Genomic DNA, 23,801 nt, shown 5'->3' with positions numbered 1-23,801 from the left:
CAGTCTGTGATGCCCACAAATAGACAATTTTGGCATCAATATGAAATCAAAAGATCTTCCTAGGATCAAATGCAAAACCAGTGATGCAAACAGACTTAATTTCAGACTATTGCCAGGAAAAAAGATGGATTCTGCATTCTTGTGTTCCTTAAAACAGTGTTATCATCCTCATACTAGACTGGTAAGTAGTGTACGTTTAATTTACTTGAAGATCACAAACAGGTTTACTTAACAGATAAACTGATAATTTGGAATTACAGAGAAACTTGTGTGCAGATCTTCAGTCTAACATGATGCCATCCAGACTCTTGGTTCATTAGCATACACAACTCTTAAAACCGTAACTTGACATCCCCTCATATCCAAAATAAAATTAAACATGCTAAGAGTGAAAATATATATGTTACGTTACTATCAAAATTGTTTGCGTGGGAACAAGCTTTGTAACATTTTCAGTTTTAGTAGTCTATATAACATACATGTGTGGCATGTTTTTGGATCTCAAGGTTTAACTTTCTGGAGATCTAGACTTTATACTTTGTTCTCAACTTGTCTGTGTATTGGCCTCTTGTATGGTGTTGATTGTTTAGCTTTTGTTATGATGATTTACCACACATTTAGTATTTATGTGCATCTTTGTGTGTGTTCTGTATACAGTACAATTCAGCTTCTGAATTGGCTTCTGATTCTCTTCAACCTTGCTCAATTAGATATTGTGACTTTGTAAATCCAGACATAAAGCACACATCAGATACCTCTCTGGTTTACCACATTCCTTGGGCACACTGTACAAATCTGATTTTTTCTCCTACACATGAATTAGGCAGTTCCTTACCTAAATGTTGATCACGTGGCATCATTATTCATCCATGCTTTTCGAGCAGATTGTCTTGTATTTCTGAGAACTTAGGTGGTAGCTTGACAGGGTGATCCTAACTTGCCTTCCAAATATGATGGAGATAATGGGAACTGCAGATGCTGGAGAATCTGAGATAACAAATTGTGGAGCTGGATGAACACAGCAGGCCAAGCAGCATCTTAGGAGCACAAAAGCTGACGTTTCGGGTCTAGACCCTTCATCATAAAAGTTTTCTCTAGGCTCGAAACGTCAACTTTTGTGTTCCTAAGATGTTGCTTGGCCTGCTGTGTTCATCCAGCTCCACACTTTGTTATCTCTTCCAATATGATTTCTGGTGAAAGTAAACCCATGTTCTCAAGTGTAATTCTTAGATGCAGTTTAGCAATACAAAGATCATTTGGTTTTGTCACCCTGATTTAACAATGCAAGTCATTGGGGAAACAGCTGGATTGAAGTGGTGTGATGAAATGTTTATGACACTTTGCACGTCCCCAGAATCTGGTTGTAAATTATGGCTCATCGTCAGATAGGATCTCATTAGTTATATCCAAGGGACTGAGAATTGTGCTCATTTTGGCCTACCTTGGATCCACTTAGTGTCCTTTAATCGTATGACAACTGGAAATTTAGAAAAGTAGTTGGTGACTAGGACAAAATTATTGCTATATATAGTGAATAAATTTGTTACACCTTTAGTCCATGTCCAACTTTTTGTTGCTGTAATTTGGTCACACTGACTCTGTTATGATCCCAGCTGATATAAACACTGGCCAAGTTAGATCCTGGACTGAAATCTGGCTTGATGGACCATATTTTGTGTTTGATTTTAACAAAATGGTCCTTCACTGAACCACAAACATGGAATTCTGAGATATGATTTGAACAATAAAACAAACTCATAACACACAAAAAATGCAAATCATAATAGAATAAACCCAGCTTTACATATAATAAGCTTAAATATGTTAAACACATAGTTGAATACAATGCCATTAATCACAACAGCACCCCATTACAGTACTCATGCTAGAAAGAATTCCCTTCTCTAGCAAATCTAAATGGCTTGGCCTAATTATAGATTAAATTTCTAATGTTGCAATTTTGATGGCCTGTTCCTTGAATTTTCTCAGCTTCAAATAACTCCTTTGGAATTTTTACTAAATACTACTGGTTTGGAACTTTAAAACTGATTTTTTTTACACATACGTAACTTATTTCCCAACAGTTCGAAAATACATCCCTTTCTCAAGAGCATCTGCTGAACTCGTCCTCACCCTCAACAACTTTTCTTTTGACTCCTCCCACTTCCTACAGACTAAGGGGGTGGCCATGGGCACCCGCATGGGCCCCAGCTATGCCTGCCTCTTTGTAGGTTACGTGGAACAGTCCCTCTTCCGCACCTACACAGGCCCCAAACCCCACCTCTTCCTCCGGTACATTGATGACTGTATCGGCGCCGCGTCTTGCTCCCCAGTGGAGCTCGAACAGTTCATCCACTTCACCAACACCTTCCACCTCAACCTTCAGTTCACCTGGGCCATCTCCAGCACATCCCTCACCTTCCTGGACCTCTCAGTCTCATTCTCAGGCAACCAGCTTGTAACTGATGTCCATTTCAAGCCCACCGACTCCCACAGCTACCTAGAATACACCTCCTCCCACCCACCCTCCTGCAAAAATTCCATTCCCTATTCCCAATTCCTCCGCCTCCGCCGCATCTGCTCCCACGACAAGACATTCCACTCCTGCACATCCCAGATGTCCAAGTTCTTCAAGGACCGCAACTTTCCCCCCACAGTGATCGAAAACACCCTTGACCGCGTCTCCCGTATTTCCCGCAACACATCCCTCACACCCCGCCCCCGCCACAACCGCCCTAAGAGGATCCCCCTCGTTCTCTCACACCACCCTACCAACCTCCGGATACAACGCATCATCCTCCGATACTTTCGCCATTTACAATCCGACCCCACCACCCAAGATATTTTTCCATCCCCACCCCTGTCTGCTTTCCGGAGAGACCACTCTCTCCATGATCCCTTGTTCGCTCCACACTGCCCTCCAACCCCACCACACCCGGCACCTTCCCCTGCAACCGCAGGAAATGCTACACTTGCCCCCACACCTCCTCCCTCGCCCCTATCCCAGGCCCCAAGATGACATTCCACATTCAGCAGAGGCTCACCTGCACATCTGCCAATGTGGTATACTGCATCCACTGTACCCGGTGTGGCTTCCTCTACATTGGGGAAACCAAGCGGAGGCTTGGAGACCGCTTTGCAGAACACCTCCGCTCAGTTTGCAACAAACAACTGCACCTCCCAGTCGCAAACCATTTCCACTCCCCCTCCCATTCTCTAGATGACATGTCCATCATGGGCCTCCTGCACTGCCACAATGATGCCACCCGAAGGTTGCAGGAACAGCAACTCATATTCCGCCTGGGAACCCTGCAGCCCAATGGTATCAATGTGGACTTCACCAGTTTCAAAATCTCCCCTTCCCCTACTGCATCCCTAAACCAGCCCAGTTCGTCCCCTCCCCCCACTGCACCACACAACCAGCCCAGCTCTTCCCCCCCACCCACTGCACCCCAAAACCAGTCCAACCTGTCTCTGCCTCCCTAACCTGTTCTTCCTCTCACCCATCCCTTCCTCCCACCCCAAGCCGCACCCCCATCTACCTACTAACTTCATCCCACCTCCTTGACCTGTCCGTCTTCCCTGGACTGACCTATCCCCTCCCTACCTCCCCACCTATACTCTCTCCACCTATCTTCTTTACTCTCCATCTTCGGTCCGCCTCCCCCTGTCTCCCTATTTATTCCAGTTCCCTCTCCCCATCCCCCTCTCTGATGAAGGGTCTAGGCCCGAAACGTCGGCTTTTGTGCTCCTGAGATGCTGCTTGGCCTGCTGTGTTCATCCAGCCTCACATTTTATTATCTTGGAATTCTCCAGCATCTGCAGTTCCCATTATCTCTGTATCCATTGTACTGGCTCACAGCGGTTCCCAAGTGACTCCACCTTTTATATCAGCTTCCATGAGGAACCTTGTTAAAGGCCTTGCCGATCCATATTAACAACATCTAGCATCCTGCCCTCAATTGCCTTTGTCACTTCCTCAAAAGATTCAATCAATTTTGTGAGACAAGACCTTCCCTGCACAAAGCCATGCTGCCTATTGCAAATAAGTCCAAATGTTTTCAAATGTAAGAAAATACAATCACTACTACTGACATAAAGCTGACTGGCCTGTAATTTCTGGAATTATTCCTGTTTTCCTGTTTAAACACAAGAACAATGTTGGCTGTTCTCCTTGCCTAGAGTATACAAAGATTTCATACAAGGCTCAAGCAATTTCATCACCTGCCTCTTAGCATTCTGGGATAGAATGCCTACTTTAATGCTTTAATATACCCAACAATTTTTTCTGTTGACTTTCCACAGAATATCACCCTCCCCATCCCTGCAGCTGAGACTGACCACCTACCGTGTCCTTCTCCTTTGTGAATACTGACGCAAAGTACTCATTAAGGACCTTACCCACCTGTTCTGGCTCTGTGCACAAATTCCCTCCTTTGCCCTTGAGTGGACCTACCCTTTCCTTAGCTATTGTCTTGCTCCTTATGTATATATAACACACCTTGGGATTTTATTTAATCCTGTTTGCCAAGACATTTCATGGCTCCATTTTGCCCTCCTAGTTCCTTATTTGAATTGTTCCTGCTGTCTTTGTATTCTTCAGGGCTCTGTCTGTCTTTAGTTTCCTAAATCTTATGTATGCCTCCTTTTGCTTTTTAACAAAGCACCACCAATTTCTCTTGTCATCCTAGGTTTATAGATTTTGCAGTCCTTACCTTTTATTTTCACTGGAATATGCTGGTCCTGAACTCTGATCATTAGGCCTTCAAAAGATTCCTACATGTCAGATGTGGATTTACCCTGAAATAGCCGTTCCCCCAATCTACATTCCACAATTTCACCTATTGATCAAGTAATTCTGGTCTTCCATGGACCAGACAGTGGAATTGTGGATTCAGTACCTCGCATGTCTTGTGTACCACACGTTATTGCCAATATACCTTTTGTTACATGTGTGCTATGTTATCAAAGGATGATTGTCTTGATACCTCAGATGCTGATAGTACAATCTGGCAGCCAGAGAATGAAGACACATTGCTGTCTAGAATATTCGACATTGGTTTGCTTGCCTCAAGAAAGAGTAGTTGGGCATTCTCCCCCTTGAAATATGCTGTATATGCTCACATTGCAACGGTTGTTGAGTAAGTAGAATTCCTTTTAGTTGTGGTACCTCATAAAGGTGATGTGATTATTTACACTTTATACTGCGAATCCTCACAATCTTCACAAAACCACATGCTTGCTCTTACTGCTTCTGTCTGGCAAGAATAAATAAAATATATTCAGTTATTTTGGAGCCATAGTGACCTTCATTATGCAGCAGTAGATGGTAAACTGGGCAATATTATGAATATTGCCTGTTCCAGCCTGAAAAAAGCTAGGTGCATAACGAATTCATGATCATGGTCACCTTCACAGCTACTTGTGTTGCTGTACTCTGCTTGCTGAGCTCGCAATTGTGGGTGCAGTAGGTGGAAGGGAGGAGAGAAAGTCATTTAGAGGGAGGATATTTCAACTCACGGGAAGAGTTCTCCTACTTGACCCTCAGTGATGAACTGTTTGTAAGGTGTCCTCATGGTGGAACTGAGAACCAGTTGCCAGAAGCAACCTTTCTTATGTTCAAGATTTTGTTCTCTACAAACAAAAAAAAATCCAAGCATGTCACCTTTTTCAAATAAGCAAAACTTGGAGGATTACTCTTCCCTAGTGTATTCTCCATGGCATTGCCTTGGTAATCAGAGCCCACTTGTGAACCAGTTCGCACCCGTTTTCTCATGCTGAATGAATTGTTGTTCCCTTTAAAATTTGCTATTCTTGCCTTTATCCTGATGTATGCAAGATATTTTTAGATCATTTCTAAATGCTTCCCTGATTTCAATAAAATGCAAGAAAATCAGATTGTGCAATTTTGAAATGTTAATGGTCCTGTCTTATAACTAATAGAATGTAACAACCTGCAGTCAGGTCTGCTGTCACGCGAAGGTTGAGTTCCTGTGCAACATTGTGTTATAGAAAATCACGCTATTAGAAATAATGGGACCTATGGGAAAAGCCGCGTTAGGGCTAAACCACCAAAAAGAAATCACTTAAAATTGCTCAAAAATCACTGAAAAGCCTAACGCATAGGATAGCACAGTTTGAATAAATGTTTAATTCATATGTAATAACAAAATAAATTTAATACCTTTCTTTGAAAAAATGTCAAGATGACTTGATGGGGGCTGGTTTTGAGGTTGCTTTGTTAATAACTCAGGGGTTAAGGGTCATTATCATCATAGTCGTCGTTGTCGTCTCCTCCTCCTCTTCCATCACCGCCACTGCCACCACCACCAGTTGTGATTGCAGTGTTAGGGAGAAAAATGGTTAAGTGCTTGGCTATGGTTCATTGTTGTCTGACTGTTTCTTGGGGGTTAGCTTAAAAAAAGACATGCAGTTTTTGCTGCTTTGACCTTCGTCTTCTTTCACAAAGAAGCTGTTCATAGGGTGCCAAACAAGATTTTATTCCACAAAATGCTATCCTTCTGCATTGTAGTCGTTGTCCTCTAAGAGCTGCAACCGAATCTCGATTTCCCTCAGGGTAGATGATGAAACAGAAGTGGAAAGTTCTCATGGTGCTGCATCCTGGACTTCTTCTTCTTCATCACCAGCTTCCACTTCCCCCTCAGCAACAAGTTGTTGAAGATCAGCTGTAGAAAGATTTTCAAAGTGGGACTCAAAAAGATCTTCAACACCCTCACTTTCGACTCCTTCAATTCCAGCATGCTTTGCAAGATCAACGCAATGTTCTTTGGTTCTTGGGGGCTCCTGTAAATGGATCAAAGGTTTTAAGATCTTGAAAAAAATCTGGGAGAAGCTGCTGCCAAACTGCATGCTCACAGTCCTTACTGACATCACTCCAGATCTCCACGATAATGTCAATTGCATTCTTCTTTGAAGAACACTGTCCTTATCCCCCTTAGTGGCTGCAATTAGCCTCTTAAATGTGTGCCTTAAATAATAAGCTTAAAAAGTTGCCTATTACACCCTGGTCCGTGGGTTGAAGGGGAGAGGTTGTGTTTGGGATTAGAAATAGCACTTTGATGTTTTCAGACTCTCATCAATGGTGTGAGGATGGCTCAACGCATTATTTAGAATGAGGAGAACACTGAAATCAATTTTTTTTCCAGCAATACTTTCGCAAAAAAACCTGCCTAAACTTCTCCAATAAGGTCAGAAAAAAATTGCCCTGTCATCCAACCTCTTTTAGCTTGACCTAAAGTAGACACCTAGAGTAGACTTAAGGTAACCTTTCAAGGCTTACAGGTTGGCAGCGTGGTACACCACCACAGGTTTAAGCTTTAAGTCTTTACTTACATTGACGTCCAGCAGCTCAGTCATATGATGATTTGCCAACTTGAAGCCTGGACCGTGTGCTTTGTTCATAGAAATGTCAGTTATTGATGGCATTCACTTCTGTATAAACCTGTGTCATCCAAATTGAAAGTTTGATCTTAGCGGTAGCCTTCTTCGTCCATTAGTTTTTTTTACTGTGGGAGGAAATGCCATTGCATGGTCCTGACTGCACCGGCAGCTGTTTAAACATTATGAGGACATGCAATAAAGGTTTGCTGTAAGACGACAATTTCTAATGGTTCTTTATTTTATGAAAAGCATACCAGTTCTTAAAACCATTAAACTAGCCACTGCTAGCACTAAAGGCAGGCGCATCTGCAAGATTTTCAGCTTTTTTTGTTAGACCTTCATAAATTGATAAGGCTTTCTGTTTTATGGTGAGAAAGGTGGTTCCAGATTGCTATTTAGTTTGATCTTCTATACTCACACTTAATAGCCGCTCCATCTCTTCAAGTTCCTTTGTCTGTGACTTCACAGATTTGCTAGCATTTAGACTTGTTCCAGCAATATAGCTTGCTTTAATCTTTTCTGCATTGTCTCTAATGGTACATTAGGGAGACTCCTTTATTCCTGTTACGTGAACTGTATCACATGATCTCTCATTATGCTCAAAAATGCTTTAACATGTAGCTTCTGTTCCAGTATTATAGTCTTTCTTTTACATTCACCGTCCACAATTTTATCACCAGAAGACTTCTTGCTAAAATTCTTGTCACTTTGTCCTCGCATTTTTATCGGTAACACAGCAGAATTTGCAAAAGAAAACCCCGAAAATCACAGAGCCACTCACAACAAGTGCTTTAAGACAAAGTCTGTGAAATAATCACATGATGCTGGTGCAGAGACTCTTTTGGCACTAACATTGTACATATTTAGGACAAAGCCTGCAAAATGATCATGTGATGTTAATGCATACTCCTGCACACCGATGGAATCGCTTTGTAGCCAACACATTTGCATTTTAGAAACAGTGTTCACCTATTCATCAGTTGCGTTATAACAGAACTGACTGTACTTGTACTTATTTGATCCACAGCATAATATTTGAATTCTTTAACCTTCTGGTAAATCTTGTTTTGGTTTAGACTATTGACAAGATGAGATAAATCGTTTTGGGTTTTTCATCAGAACTATTAGAAATTGTTGTCTTATAGCAAATTATTATTTGTGTGTCCTCATAACATTTAAAAAACATGCTTTTATGTTTAGCATTGTGTAATTTATAAGGACAGAGAAACTCATATTGCCAAGAGGTGTTTTAAGTATAATGATTGTGTTTCTGAGACCAACCAAAGGGAGATCAAAAATTGATAAAGGAGAAAATACATTATGATACTGAACTAGGAAAAAATAAAAAAAACTAGGTTGTAAGTGCATCAATATTTATGTAAAAAGACCAAGCAAATTTGGGTCTACAGGAAGTTCAGACAGTTGAAATTATAATTGGAAATACGGGAGAAACATTGAACAGTAGTCTTGTGTCAGCCTTCAACAAAATGAAACATAAAAGTGATACCAGAATTAGTGGGTAACCAAGGATCAAATGAGACTGACAAACTTTAGGCAACTGATTATAATAAAGAAGTATAAGAGAAATTAATGGGACTGAAAACTTATTCCCCTTGATGTGATAGTCTCTGGCCTAGAATTGCAAAATAGATGGCAGCAGATATAATTGATTGATTGTGATTCTCAAATTTTTAGTATTCTGGAAAGGTCAAAATTTGGAAAATAGTGAATGTACTATGGTTATTTGAAAAAGCAGGGGAAGAGAGAAAACCACAAACCACATGAAACGTAGCCTAACATCAGACACTGGGGAAATGCAGCATTTCATTGTTAATTAAACGGCATTTAGAAATCATATGATGAGGCAGCATCTTGATTTTCTCATGAAGGGAAAATCATAATTGACAACTTGGCTTTTGTTGTGGTTTTAATCAGCAGGATAGTTAAAGGGTACACTGTTCGACCACAAGATATCGGAGTAGAATTCGACCATCAGGCCCAATTAGAGTGCTCTGTTAATGGAATAGAGGTGATATGTTTCTCAATCCTATTCACCTGCCTTCTCCCAATAATCCTTGATTCTCTTACTAATAAAGAATCTGTCGATCTATCTCTGTTTTAAATACATGCAATGATTTGGCCTCCAGAGCTGCCTTCAGCAGCGAGTTCCACAGATTCACCCTCTGCCTGAAAAAATTCCTCTTCATCTCATTTCTAGAGAGTCACCCCTTCTCTCTGAGACTGTCATTTGGGTCCGAGTCTCTCTTACTCGTGGAAACAACGTTTCCATGTTTGCTGTATCCAGACTTCTCATTATTCTGTAAGTTTCAGTGGGATTCCCTCTCATCCTCTAAACTCCATTGAGTACAGACCCAGAATCCTCCTCATATGACAAGCCCTTCATTCCTGTAATTATTCACATGAAACTCCTCTGTACTGCTTCCAAGGCCAGCACATCATTCCTTAGAAACAGGGTTCAAAACTGCTTTCAATATTCCAAATGCTGTCTGACCAGAGCCTGGTATAGCATTAGCAGTATATTCCTGCACTTGTATTCTAGTCCTCTCAAAATGAATACTAGCATTGCATTTACCTTCCTAACTGCCAAATGAATCAGCAGGTTAACCTGAGTATTCTGAACTAGAATTGCTAAGCCTTTTGTACTTTGGATTTTTGAAGCTGTCCCAGTTAGAAAATAGTCTATGCCTTTATTCTACCTACCAAAGTGCATGACTTCACACCTTCTCACATTGTATTCCAATTGCCACTTCTTTGCCAATTCCTCTAGCTTGCCCAAGAATTTTTGCAGTCTCCTGCTTCCTCAACACCACCTGACCCTTCACTTATTTTTGTGTCATCTTCAAATTTCACAAAAATGCCCTTAGTTCCTATCAAGAAATCATTAATGTATAACATGAATATTTGTGGGTCCTACACTGACCCCTGTGGAACTCCATTAGTCACTGGCTGCCATACCTAAAGAGATGCTTTATCTCACTCTCTGCTTCTGCAGTCAGCCAATCCTCTATCCATGCTAGTATCTTGCTCCTAACACCATCTTATTTAGCAGCCTCCTGTGCGGCACCTTGTCAAAGGCTTTCTGGAATCCAGATACATCACATCCACAGGTTCTCCTTTGTCTAACTTGCTCACTACCTCATCAAAGAATCCTACAGATTTGTCAGGAATGATCATCCATTGATAAAGCTGTGCTGACTCAGCCCTATTTTACCCCGCATTTCAAAGTACTCCATACTCTCGTTCTTAATAACATAGACAGAGACTGCAGAAGTGTTAAGAGCTTGGATGGAGAGAAATTTAAATATGTACAAGGAAATTATCTGTTTCAGTGTGTGGATGTACCTGCTAGAGAGACTTGACCTACTCTTGGAAAGTAAAGCAGGGCAGGTGGCTGAGGTGACAGTGGGCTAGCAATTAAGTATATCAGTTTCAAAATAGTGACAACAAAGGATGGACTGGATCTAAAAGTTATAAATTAGAGGAAGGCCAATTTTAACTGTATTAGGCAACAACTTTCAAAAGTTGACCTGGAGCAGATAGTTGCAGGTAAAGGGACAGCTGGAAAGTGGGAAGCCTTCAGAAATGAGATAACAAGAGTCCAGAGACAGTATCAGAGATAATGGGAACTGCAGATGCTGGAGATTCCACGATAATAAAATGTGAGGCTGGATGAACACAGCAGGCCAAGCAGCATCTCAGGAGCACAAAAGCTGACGTTTCGGGCCTAGACCCTTCATCAGAGGCTCTGATGAAGGGTCTAGGCCCGAAATGTCAGCTTTTGTGCTCCTGAGATGCTGCTTGGCCTGCTGTGTTCATCCAGCCTCACATTTTATTATCCAGAGACAGTATGTTCCTGTTAGGGTGAAGGGCTAGGCTGCTAGGTGTAGGGAATGCTGGATGTCTAGAGAAATGGAGATTTTGATCAAGAAAAAGAAGGAAGCATATGTCAAATATAGACAACAGGGATTGAGTGAATCCCAAGAAGAGTATTAAGGCAGTACAAGTATACTTAAGGGGGAAATCAGGAGGACAAAAGGGCACATGAGATAGCTTTGGCAAATGGGGGATTTTACACATACATTAGGACAGAAGAGTGAATAAGGCCCCTTAAATATCTGCGAGGCTGCATATGTGTGGAACCGTAGGAGATAGGGGAGATACTAACAGTATTTTTCATCAGTGTTTACCGTGGAGAAGAATATCGAAGCCAGAGAACTTGGGGAAAAATAAATAGTGACACCTTGAAAAATGTCCATATTACTGAGGAGGTGGCGCTGGATGTCTTAAAATGCTTAGAGCTGGATAAATCCCTGGAACCTGATCAGGTGTACCTTAGAACTCTGTGGGAACCTAGGGAAATGATTGCTTGGCCCCTTGCTGAGATATTTATATCATCGATAGCCACAGAGGTGAGGCACCAGTAGTCAGGAAGCCAGCTAATGTGGTGCCACTAGTTAAGAAAGATGGTAAGGAAAGGCTAAGGAACTATAAACCAGTGAGCCTGATATCGGTGGTGGGCAAGTTGTTGGAGAGGATCGTGAGGGTTAGGGTTTCCATGCATTTGGAAAGGCAAGGACTGATTAGGGATAGTCAACGTGGTTTTGTGTGTGGGAATCTGTGTCTCACTGTCATGATTGAGTTTTTTAAAGAAGTAACAAGGAGGATTGATGAAGTCAAAACAGATCATATGGACTTCAGTGAAGTGTTTGACAAGGTTACACATGGTAGACTGATTAGCAAGGTTAGATCATAGGGAATACAGGGAGAACTAGCCATTTGGATACAGAACTGGCTTAAAGGTAGGAGACAGGGTGATGGTGGAGGGTTGCTTTTCAGATTGGAGGTCTGTGACTAGTGGTGTACCACAAGGATTGGTGCTGGGTCACTGCTTTTTGTCATTTACAGAAATGCTTTGGATGTGAACATGGGTATGGTTAGTAAGTTTGCAGATGACACCAAAATTGGAGGTACAATGGACAGCGAAGAAGGTTACCTCGGAGTTCAACGTAACGTTGATCAGATGGGCCAATGGTTCGAGGAGTGGCAAATGGAGTTTAATTAAGGTAACTGTGCATTTCGGAAAGGCAAATCAGGGCACGTCCTGGGGAGTGTTGTGGAATGAAGAGACCTTGGAATGCAAGTTCGTAGTTGCTTGAAAGTGGAATCACAAATATACAGTATAGTGAAAGAGGTGTTTGGTATGCCTGCCTCTATTGGTCAGTGCATTGAGTTTAGGAGTTGGGAGGTTATGTTGCGGCTGTACAGGACATTGGTTAGGCCACTCTTGGAATACAGTGTTCAGATCTGGCCTCCCTGCTAGAAGAAGGATGTTAAACTTGAAAGGGTTCAGAAAATACTTGTAAGGATGTTGCCAGGGTTGGAGGGTTTGAGCTATAGGGAGAGACTGAATTGGCTGGGGTTATTTTCCCTAGAGTGTCGGAGTCTTAGTGGTGACCTCTATAGAAGTTTATAAAATCATGAGGGGCATGGATAGGGTGACTAGCCAGGGTTATTTCCCCAGGGTAATGGAGTCCAAAACTAGAGAGCATAGGTTTAAGGTGAGAAGGGAAAGATTTTAAATGGACCTAAGAGGCAACTTTTTCACACAGATGAAAGTGCATGACTGGAATGAGCTTTCAGAGGAAGTGGTGGAGGTTGGTACAATTGCAACATTTAAAAGTCATCTGGATGGATATATGAATAGGAAGGGTTTAGAGGGATATGGCCCAAATGCTGGCAAATGTGGCTACATTAATTTAGGATATCTGGTCAACATATACGAGTTGGACCAAAGGATTTATTTCCATGCTTCACGGCTCTATGACTGTATGAGCTCTATAATGGGCTCTAAAATCTCCTCAATGACTGAGGTCAGGCTAACTGATCTATGATTTTCTGTCTTCTGCCTTTCCCCATTTTTAAACAGGGATTTACATTAGCCATTTTCAAATCCTCTGGGACCCTCCATGACTATTGATTCCTGAAAGATCTCCACTAATGTTTCTACAGTTTCCTTTGCTGTCACCTTCAGAACCCATCCAGGTGTAATTCATCTAGTCCAAGGTGATTTATTCACCTGCAGACCTTTCAGCCTTCAGAGCACCTTCTCTTGACTGATGATCACGATACTCACCTCTGGCTTCCTAACTGTCTTGAAGTTCTGGTATGCTACTGGTGTCTTCCACTGTGAAAACTGATGCAAAGAAACTGTTCAGCTCCGCCACCATTTTTGTTCTCCATTACTACTTCTCCAGCCTCATTTTCCAGTTGTCCATTGTCTACTGTTACCTTTCTCTCAACTTTTATGTAGCTAAAAATACTCTTGCTACTTCCTTTTATATTATTAGCTAGCTTACCCTGATATTTGATCTTCTCTCCTCCTTACTGCTTTTTCGCTTGTCTTCTACTGGTTTTTAAAAGGCTTCTCAATTTAATGGCTTCCCATTAAACTTCACCATATTGTTTGCTTTTCCTTTTGCTTTTATGCTGTCCCTGACTTCCTTTGTTAGCCGTCATTGTGTTGTGTTTCCCTCAATACATTTCTTCTTCTTTAGGATGAATTTCTGCTGTGCCACCCAAATTACTCCCTGAAACTCCCACCATTCCAGATCTTCCCTCTTAGGCTGCCCTGCCAATCAATTCTGGTCAGCTCATCCCTCATGTCTTTGTAGTTACCTTTTGTTCAGTTGTAATACTGTTAACATCTGAATCTAGCTTTTCCCTCACAAACTGCAGGGTTTATTCTATCAATGTTGTGGTCACTACCTCCTAAGGATTCCCTCACCATAAGCTCCCTAATCAAGTCTGCCCCATTACACATCACCAAATCTAGAAGTGCCTGTTCCCTAGTGGGCTATACCACAAGCTGCTCCAAAAAGCCGTCTCATAGACGTTCTACATCCTTTTCTTGGGATCCACTACCAATCTGGTTTTCCCAGTCTACCTGCATATTGAAGTCCACGGTGATTATTGTAATATTTCTTACATGCCCTTTCTAAGTACTGATTTATTTTTTGCCCCACATCCAATCTATTGATTGGTTGCCTGTATATAAGTCCTTTGTGGTTCCTCCACCCCACCCACACAGATTCTACACTTTTCTGTATCACTTTTGCTATAGATTTATTTTCATTTCTTACTAACGAAGCAACTCTGCCCATTCTGCCCTTTCGATAGGATCCGTGTCCTTGGACCTTTAGTTTCCAGCCCTGGTCCCCATGTAGCCACGTCTCTGTAATGTCCACATCATACCCACCAATTTCAATCTGCTTTGCAAACTTATTTACCATGGTTTGTGTACTGTGCTCATTTAAATGCAACAGCCTCATCCGATGTTATCTCCTTATTTGCTGTGCCTGAAATTAGATTCCTTACCCTTTCCATACTCTGTCCTATTATTTGCTCTAGAAACTTTAATCGCCTCTCTTGAGCTTTTCCCCTTTTTGATTAGTTTAAAGTTTTTGATACCACCCACTATCCATTTCTGTCGGATCCTGGTCGAAGATTGGTTCAGGTGGTGTCTGTCCCAATGGCACAGTTCCTGCATGTTCCAATACTAATGCCAGTGTCCCATGAAATGGAATCATACCACTCCTCTGACCCCGTGTTTACTTCCATAATGTTTTTATCTCTTTGCCAGTTTGCACATGGCTAAGGTAACAATCCTGACATTACACCCTTTTGAGGTCCTTCTTTCAAATTTTGATCTTAATTCCAGATATTCCCCAAACAGGATCTCTCGTTTACTCTGGCCTATCTTGTTGGTGCCAATGTGAACTGCAGCAACTAGATACTTTCTCTCCCTCTCCATTATCCTTTTAAGCTGATTCAAGATGTCCTGCAATTTGGAACCAGGTAGACAACACACTGTGTGGGACTGTTGCTTCTGCTCACAAAGGATGTACTGAGTCCCCCTAATTATAGAATCTGCTGCCACTATTACTTTTCTTTGTGCTCCACCGCTTGAATGGCTAGGGAATGTAGTAATTTTGGATTTCTGACAGACAATCTGTAAGGTACCATGTGAAAGGGTTTTGCCCAAGATGAATTGTGGATAATCTATTGGGATGATTTGAGAATTGGCACAAGAACCAGTGTCAGAGTAGAAATAAACTGGTCATTTTCTGGTTGACTGGCCATTATTAGTTGAGTGCAGTTAAGGGCAACAATCTATATTAATGACATGGATGAAGTGGGGTATTGAATGTAATGTATCCAAGTTCATTGAACTTACAAAGTTAGTTTGGAAAGTAAGTTGAGAGGACTCTCAGGGAAGATTCTTTGGGAGCTTGATGACCTGTGGGGTGATTTAATTACGTAGGAGCTGAAACATAACTTTTTTGAATTTAGTTTCATATTTGGAGTTTAACATAGTGGCATTTTCGTGATGGATAGGGTCTAATGTTAGATAATAAAATGTGAGGCTGGATGAACACGGCAGGCCCAGCAGCATCTCAGGAGCACAAAAGCTGATGTTTCGGGCCTTTTGTGCTCCTGAGATGCTGCTGGGCCTGCTGTGTTCATCCAGCCTCACATTTTATTATCTTGGATTCTCCAGCATCTGCAGTTCCCATTATCACTGATACAGGATCCAATGTTACCTAGTTTATAAAATCCTTGCATCCCATGAATATTCATTCTATTTCATCATTTAATAATGATGTCCAGTTTTCAAGATAAAGCCATTGACCACACAAAAAGTCATACTGCAGCCAGTGCATGCTCATTTAAAAGTTGAGTGCAACAGTTGGCTTTGAGTAGTTGTGTTTGAATTCCTGCATATTTTTTGTTGAGCTCTGCAGCAAAATTAAGGGGAGCAGGAGAATTCAAGCTTGCATTGAGTCTTGGATTGGCAAGAGTGAGTCAGCAGTGAGGAGGTGGGGTGGAATGGGGTTATGGACATCGAGAGATAGAAGTCCGTCTAATGCGGATGTCAGACGTGATGGCAACAGTCAGTCTAGGTAAAAAGTCGAAGGGCCTGAGGAGCAATGTCAATACAGTCCACCTGTATGTTTATTTGAGGGTGATGGTTGACAGAGGCCTTGCAGGACTTTGAATACATCTTTGACATTCCCATTCAGCTATCAGCAATGAACAAGCGGGACAGACCAACAACAATTCATTGGACGTGCACTGATGATGTAACCTAGCATCATGATGAAATGTCTGCAAACCAACTTACCAGCTCGGCGAACAAATCAACAACCTCATCCACAACCCGAGCTATAAGTCTTCTCAAAAATTTCAAGCCTCTTTGCTTGTCCAAATAATAATAATAGTTATTTAATTGTGAGGAGTTCTCAAATATTGCTGTTGTGAGACATTTGTGTGTTTTTGGTACAACATGCAGTTATTGAAGGCCTTCATTGCAGAGAGTTTGAAATACAAGAATAAGAAGTCTTGCTGCAGTTATTTGGGACATTGAGATAATATCTGGTGTACTGTGGTCAGTTTTAGCCTCTGTATTGAATGGAGGATATAATTACCTTGGAGGGGAAATAGTGAAGATTCATTGGATTATTGCAATTAGAGTTATTATTGATAAACTAAGCAGAATGGATTGATACTGTGTAGAATTTAGAAAAATAAGAGGTGATCTTTTTGAAACATGTAAGATTTTGAGATGGATTGAGAAGATTAGATACCCAGAGAATATTTCCCCCAGCTGGAGAGTCTAGAACTAAACGACATAGTCATAGGATTAGGAGGAATTTAGGAGCAAGTTCTTCAGTCTGAAAGTTGTGAATCTTAACAAATAGTGAAGCAGTTTTAAGGGGCTGTGGGGCCTCTTGCTTTTCCTTTTCCTTAAGTTTAATGACTTCATAATATCTTGATAGAGATAACGTATATTATCGAATACGAAGATAATAGGAACTGCAGATACTGGAGAATCTGAGATAACAAGGTGCAGAGCTGGATGCACACAGCAGGCCAAGCAGCATCAGAAGAGCAGGAAAGCTGATGTTTTGGTCCTAGACCCTTTTTCTGAAGAAGCGTCTAGGCCTGCAACGTCAGCCTTCCTGCTCCTCTGATGCTGCTTGGCCTGCTGTGTTCATCCAGCTCTACACCTTGTTATCTCTGTTATTGAATACATTTTGATTACATGTGGAAAACAAGATCTGGACAATATCCACGCTTGGGCTGACAAGTGGCAAGTGACACTCATGCCACACAAATGCCAGGCTGTGACCATCATCAATAAGTAACAATCTAACCACCATCCCTTGATGTTCAGTGGTGTTACCATCACTGAATCCCCCATTATCGACATCCTGGGGGTCATCATTGACCAGAAACTCAACTGGACTCACCACATTAACACAGTGGCCACAAGAGTAGGCCTGAAGCTGGGAATATTGCAGCTCACCACCTGACTCCTCAAAGCCTAAACGCCATCTACACGGCACAAGCAAGGAGCATGATGGAATACTCCCCAATCACCTTCAACAACACTCCAAGCTTGACACCATCCAGGACAAAGAAGCCCACTTGATTGGCACGACATTCACAAGCAGCCGCTCCCTCCACCACCGACACAGAGTGGCAGGAGCGTATCCTATCTATGCACTGCAGAAATTCACCAAAGATCCTCAGTCAGCATGTTCCAAACCCACGACTACTTCCACCTTGAAGGACAAAGTCAGCAGACATATGGGAACACCACCACCTCCAAGTTCCCCTCTAAGCCACTCAACCTCAATTTAACCTGTTTTCTGAAATCGCTCTATTCAGACATGTTGTTGCACACCTCTAGAGCAAATGGGACTTGAACCCGGGTCTGCTGGTTTAAGAGTAGGCACCACCACTCTGCCACAAGAGGGCCCTCCGGTATGTTTTAACTTATGCCTTGTATATTTGTCGGAAGCCACTATTTTTATTCTTCATTCCATTTATCTTCCCTTTTACTTGCTGAACTTGTACGCTTTTTAATGATTCATGGAAGAGGAGTCCCAAATCCTTCGGTGTTGCAGCTTTCTGCGGCCTTTCTCCATTTAAATAATATTCAACTCTATTCTTTCTGCTAAAGTGCAAAACCATCATTCCCCACAATGTATTCCATCTGTGAAGTTTTTGCCCACAAACAACCTGCCTAGATCCCTCTGCAGACTCTTCATATTGTCCCCATCACTTGCCTTCCCACTTACATTTTATGTTATCAAAAGAGTTTGGCTATGGTACCTTTGTCCTCCTTGTGCAAATTTACTACTATATATTGTTAGTAATTGTGGGCCCAGTACTGACCCCTGTGACTCTCCACTAGTTAAAGATTGCCATCCTGATAATGCCCGTTATTCCAAAATTCTATCTTCTTTATGTTAGCCAATCCCCCTATCCATGCTAATGTACTCCCTCCAATACCATGGGTTTTTACCTTTTTAAGCAGCTTTATCATTAACACTTGCCTAATCTTCTGGCTTACCACCAAACTACGTCACGTTTTTTTTCCTTTCAATTTGATGCTGTCCTTAATTTTCCTGCTTAATCATTGTTGGCTTATCCCCTTCCTAGAATTCTCCTTTCTCACCGGAATGTGTCGTAGTTGTTAGCCATGATATATTATCTTGAATTTCTGTCATTGTTCCTTAACCGTCTTTGATGCTAAACATTTTTCCCAGTCCACTCCAGCTATCTCTACCCTCATTTCCATGTTATTATCCTTATTTAGGTTCCTCAGTTGTTTCTAAGCCAGATGTATCCCTCTCAAACTGCTAACTTCTACCAAGATATGGTCACTTTTTTTATGGATCTTTTACTCAGATTATTTATTAAACCTGCCTCATGCACAATACCAGACCCAAAATAGCCTAATCCTTTTTTGGATCTACAACATATTGTTCCAGAAAACTGGCCTGAATAACTAATGAATTCTTTCTCATGGCTGCCTCTACCGTTCTGACTTTTCTAGTCTCCACTGCGAATCAGAGGTGAGGATGTTTGCAGATGATTGGCACTGAATACTGCATATTCAGGATTCCTTGGATGCTGGGTCAGTCCCTGCGCCAAGTGCAGCAGAATATGGACTGAACCTAGACTCAGCCAGAAGGGCGACAGTTTATGTTTGCGCCACACAAGTGCAAGGCAATGACCGTCTCCAACAGGAGATGATCTAGCCATCGCTCTTTGACATTCAGTGGTATTATCATCACTGATTCCTGTACTATCAACATCCTGAGGGCTATGATTGACCAAAAACTCAACTGGACTCACGATATAAATACAATAGCTGCAAGAGCAGGTCGCGTCTAGGAAGCCTGCAGTGAGTAACTCCCCTCGACTCCCCAGAGTCTATCCACCATCTATAAGGCACAAGTCAGGAATGTGATGGAACACTCCAACTTACCTGGATGAATGCAGTTCCGTCTACTTCCAGAACAAAGCGGCCTGCATGATTGACACCGCATTCACATGCACCCACTCCCTCTACCACTAAGTAGCAGTAAGATGCACTGCAGAAACTCACTAATGTTCCTTGGGCAGCACCTTCCAGATTCACGACCATTTCCACCTGAAGGGCAGCAGATACATGGTAGCACCACCACCTACAGGTTCCTCACCATCCTGACTTGGAGATGCAGCATCACCATTTCTTCACTGTCACTGAGTGAAGATCTTGGAATTCCCTCCCTAATGGCATTGTGGGTCTACCCATGGCAGATGGGCTGCTGCTGTCAGGAAGGCAGCTCACTACTGTCTTCGCAAAGGCACCTCGGGATGGGCAAGAAATGCTGGCCAGCCAGAGACGCACATGACCTATAAGCAAATATAAAAACATGAAGTTTGAAGTCACCCATGATTAATATACTGCGTTTCTTATATTGCTTCATATGCCATGATTTATTCTCTGTCCTACTGTACAGCTACTGTTAGGGTGCCTATAAACTACACCTACCAGTGTCATCTTCCTCTTGTTATTCCTTACCATGACTCATTTGGATTCTGCACCTTCTGATCCAAGAATGGGTGACTCAGATCCATGTCTTGATATCTCAGTGCATGAACTTGTGCTGGTGTTGGAGCATCTAATTCAGTCACACCTTTTGACATCCTTTCACTGAACTAGATTCACTTAACTTTACAAGGGTAACTGCAATTGGCTTTTTTCTTTTGGACTAGGAAAACGGAAACTGTTATCTCTAATATCTACTAATATCCTGCAGTGAACCCAAAATGCACAAGTTTGAATAGGAGCAAGAGTAGGTCAGCTTTAGCAATCTACCAGAAATTAATGTGCCATACAGTCCTATCTGAAGATATTAGAGGGCCGCTTTACCATATCTCAAAATGAACAATATCTCTCGAAAGAAAACAGTGAAAGTAGACATGCCTTGGCATACGCCCTATTGAGCCTAATATGCATATTTCTCTTTCACCCTGAGGAAGAGGAGGGAAGCTTTATTTCAGATTGAATTTGGAGAGGAAAAACCAAATGGAAAATTTCCGTGGCTTCTGGCTAGTGGAAGAAATCCATAGTGGCCCTCATTGAACTCTTGGGCAGAAAACAGTGTGTAAAAACAAAAGCAGAAATTGTTAGAGAAAACCAGCTGGCCTGGCAGCATCTGTAAAGAGAAAACAGAGTTAATGTTTTGAGACCAGTGACCTTCTTCAAAAGCAGAAAGTAGTGTTAGCTTAGAAAGTTGTATGAAAGCAGCAGGATATCAGTCTGCAACCTGAATGAGGAGCTGAACATCCACAGTTGTGAGGTCACTAAAGGAACTGTTTGAGGGTTGAGTATCAAAACCTGATGGGAAAACCCAATGGAATCATACCTTGAAGAATTAGCTGGAATGTGAAGGACAATTAAAGAAAATTTTGAGATCTATGGCAAAATTTTTGAGTTGGTCCCGGGAAAGATGAATGAATCATCAAGATCTTTTGTGAAGCAAAAACTAGAACTGAATTCATGCTGAGTAGATGACAGCAGTTAGCACTGCTGCCTCACAACACCAGGAACCTACATTGGATTTCAACCTTGGGTATCTGTGTGTGGGGGGGGCGTGTGTGCGCGTGCACCTGCATGCTTACATGTGTGTACGTCTATCTGTCTGTCCTCAGGGTGCTCTGGTTCCTTCCCACTGTCCAAAGATGTACATATTATGTGGTTTGGCCATGCTACATTGCTGCGTTTTGTCCAGGGATGTGTAATGTGCAAATTAGGTGGGTTAGCCATGGTAAATATGGGGTAATCGGGATACATTGGTGGCGTAGGTCTAGTGGGATACTATTTGGAAGGTTGGTGAGGATTGATGGTCCAAAAGGCCTCCTGCACAATGAGGATTCTATGATTCACAGCATAAGTTTTTTAAAGTTATAATGTTAAGTTAGTGGTGACTGCTTTATTTTTTTCTCTCTCTTTATGCAATAAAGTTTTCGTTCTGAAAAACCTGAAATATTTGGGCCTAATTCTTTTGGCTAGTTGTCGAGTAATTGGATTTCTACTTTAAACATTAATCGTCCCTAAGAGGATCATAACAATACACTAATGGTTCATTTTTCCATTATAAATAAGAGACTTTGCCATCCAGCAGTTCCTCTGTCTCTGAAATTTGTCTGATTATATCTTTTCACATTTCCTGGATATCCATTCAAAGTTATTTTGAGTCATAGAGTCATAAACCACAAAACAGGCCCTTCGGTACAACCAGTCCATGTTAAACATAATCCTAAGATATACTAGTCCTACTTGCCTGCTCATGGCTTAAATCCCTCCAAACCTTTCCTATTTATGTACTTGTCCAAATGCCTTTTAAACATTTGTAATTGCTGAGGGTTCGTTCGCTGAATCGATATGTAGAACTGAGAAATAAATCGGGGGAGATCATTTTGAAAGCATTGTCCTATAGGCCCCCCAATAGTTAGCAGGAGATTGAGGAGCAAATATGTAAGAAGATTGCAGATAGCTGCGAGAGTAGTAGCATTGCAATAGTAGGGGATTTTAACTTTCCTAACATCGACTGAGACTTAAATGGAGAGAAATTTGTCATGTGTGTTCAGGAAGGCTTTCTCATGCATTGCGTAGATGACCCTACTAGGGGAGGAGGCAAAACTTCACTACTTCTTGGAGAATAAGGCAGGGCAAGTGACAGTAGTGTTAGTGTGGGGAGCACTTTGGGACCAGTGACCATAATTCCATTAGTTTTAAAATAGCTAGATTTAGTCCAAGTTAAAGTAAAAGTTCTGTACTGGTGCCAGGCCAATTTTGGTAGTCTGGGACAAGAACTTTGAAAAGTTGAATGGGGGAGGCTGTTTGTAGGCAAAGAGATGTCTGGTAAGTGGGAGGTTCTCCAAAGTACACTAATAAGGATTCAAGGCCAGCATGTTCCTGTTAGAGTGAATGACAAGGCTGTTAGGAATAGGGAACCCTGGATAACTGGAGTTGTTGAGGCCCTGGTCTTGAAAAAGAAGGAGGCGTATGACATGTATAGGCAACTGGGATCAAATGAGTTCCTTGTCTTATCGCATAATACTAGATGTAAAACAGTTTTAACCACAATTGGTTTCACAATGTATTGTTCCGGGAGACAGGCACAAAATACAGTACATACTCATTGTAGACCAAATTTGCTAATTTGATGTATCCAGTCTGTACAAAGATTGAAGTCCCCAGTAATTATGTAGTACCTTTATTACAAGCTACAATAATTTCTTGTTTGAAGATCAGGACAATGATATTATTGCTGCTGTTGACCATAATGATTTCTGCCAACTGTTTCTAACTCTTGCTATTCAAAAATCTCTATTACTATTGATGTTACTTTCTGAGCTCTGAGCCAAAATCTTGTCTCTCTCTCCCTAGTTCTCTTGTGTCATCCTTTACCGTCCAGCTTGCACCACATTCCCTCTGCCCCGCCCCAACTACCTTCCCTAGCCTGCCTGTATTTTCAAAATGTTATGTCCCTTAGAATGCGCATTTCCCAATTTTGGTCACCTTGTAACCATGTTCTTTAATGGTAATTAGATCTAAATCATTTATGCCGCTTATTAAATTATGTTATCGAAGGTGCTTCAAGCATTTAGAGAAAGAACCTTGAATTTTGATTTTTGCTACTGTTCTCTGCATGGATCTTATTTGCTGCTTAGTTACTATTCAGCTCTCTGTCCTTTCCCTATTCCACTCCTTTACTCACATCCGAAACTGTTCCATTATCTTAACTGTTCTCTTTTGATTTGTAAATGTTGCTTGATCTCATATGATCCACTACTGTTAATTTTAAGGCTTATCGTGCCCCTTGGTATGCAATTTTTTGAATATTGACATGATGTTAATACTCAGTTTAATTGGTATCCATTCCAATGAAACAGCTCCCTCATTGTAGAGCATTGGTACCAGCACTCATGAATTGAAACCCTGTCTTCGTATACTGTTTTCCTTCTTGACCTGA

General features: G+C 41.6%; 1 protein-coding gene across 8 annotated transcripts in view; it reads left to right on the top strand.

The window, feature by feature from the left end:
* aopep (aminopeptidase O (putative)) overlaps window positions 1-23,801 on the top strand; it is a 326,113-nt gene that overhangs the window by 27,748 nt on the left and 274,564 nt on the right. The window lies entirely within an intron of this gene.

Source organism: Stegostoma tigrinum, chromosome 3 (genome assembly GCF_030684315.1).
Source record: "Stegostoma tigrinum isolate sSteTig4 chromosome 3, sSteTig4.hap1, whole genome shotgun sequence".
Lineage (NCBI taxonomy): Eukaryota > Metazoa > Chordata > Chondrichthyes > Orectolobiformes > Stegostomatidae > Stegostoma > Stegostoma tigrinum.
The sequence above is the reverse complement of the archived record's forward strand: the minus strand, read 5'-3'. Positions and strand labels throughout refer to the sequence as shown.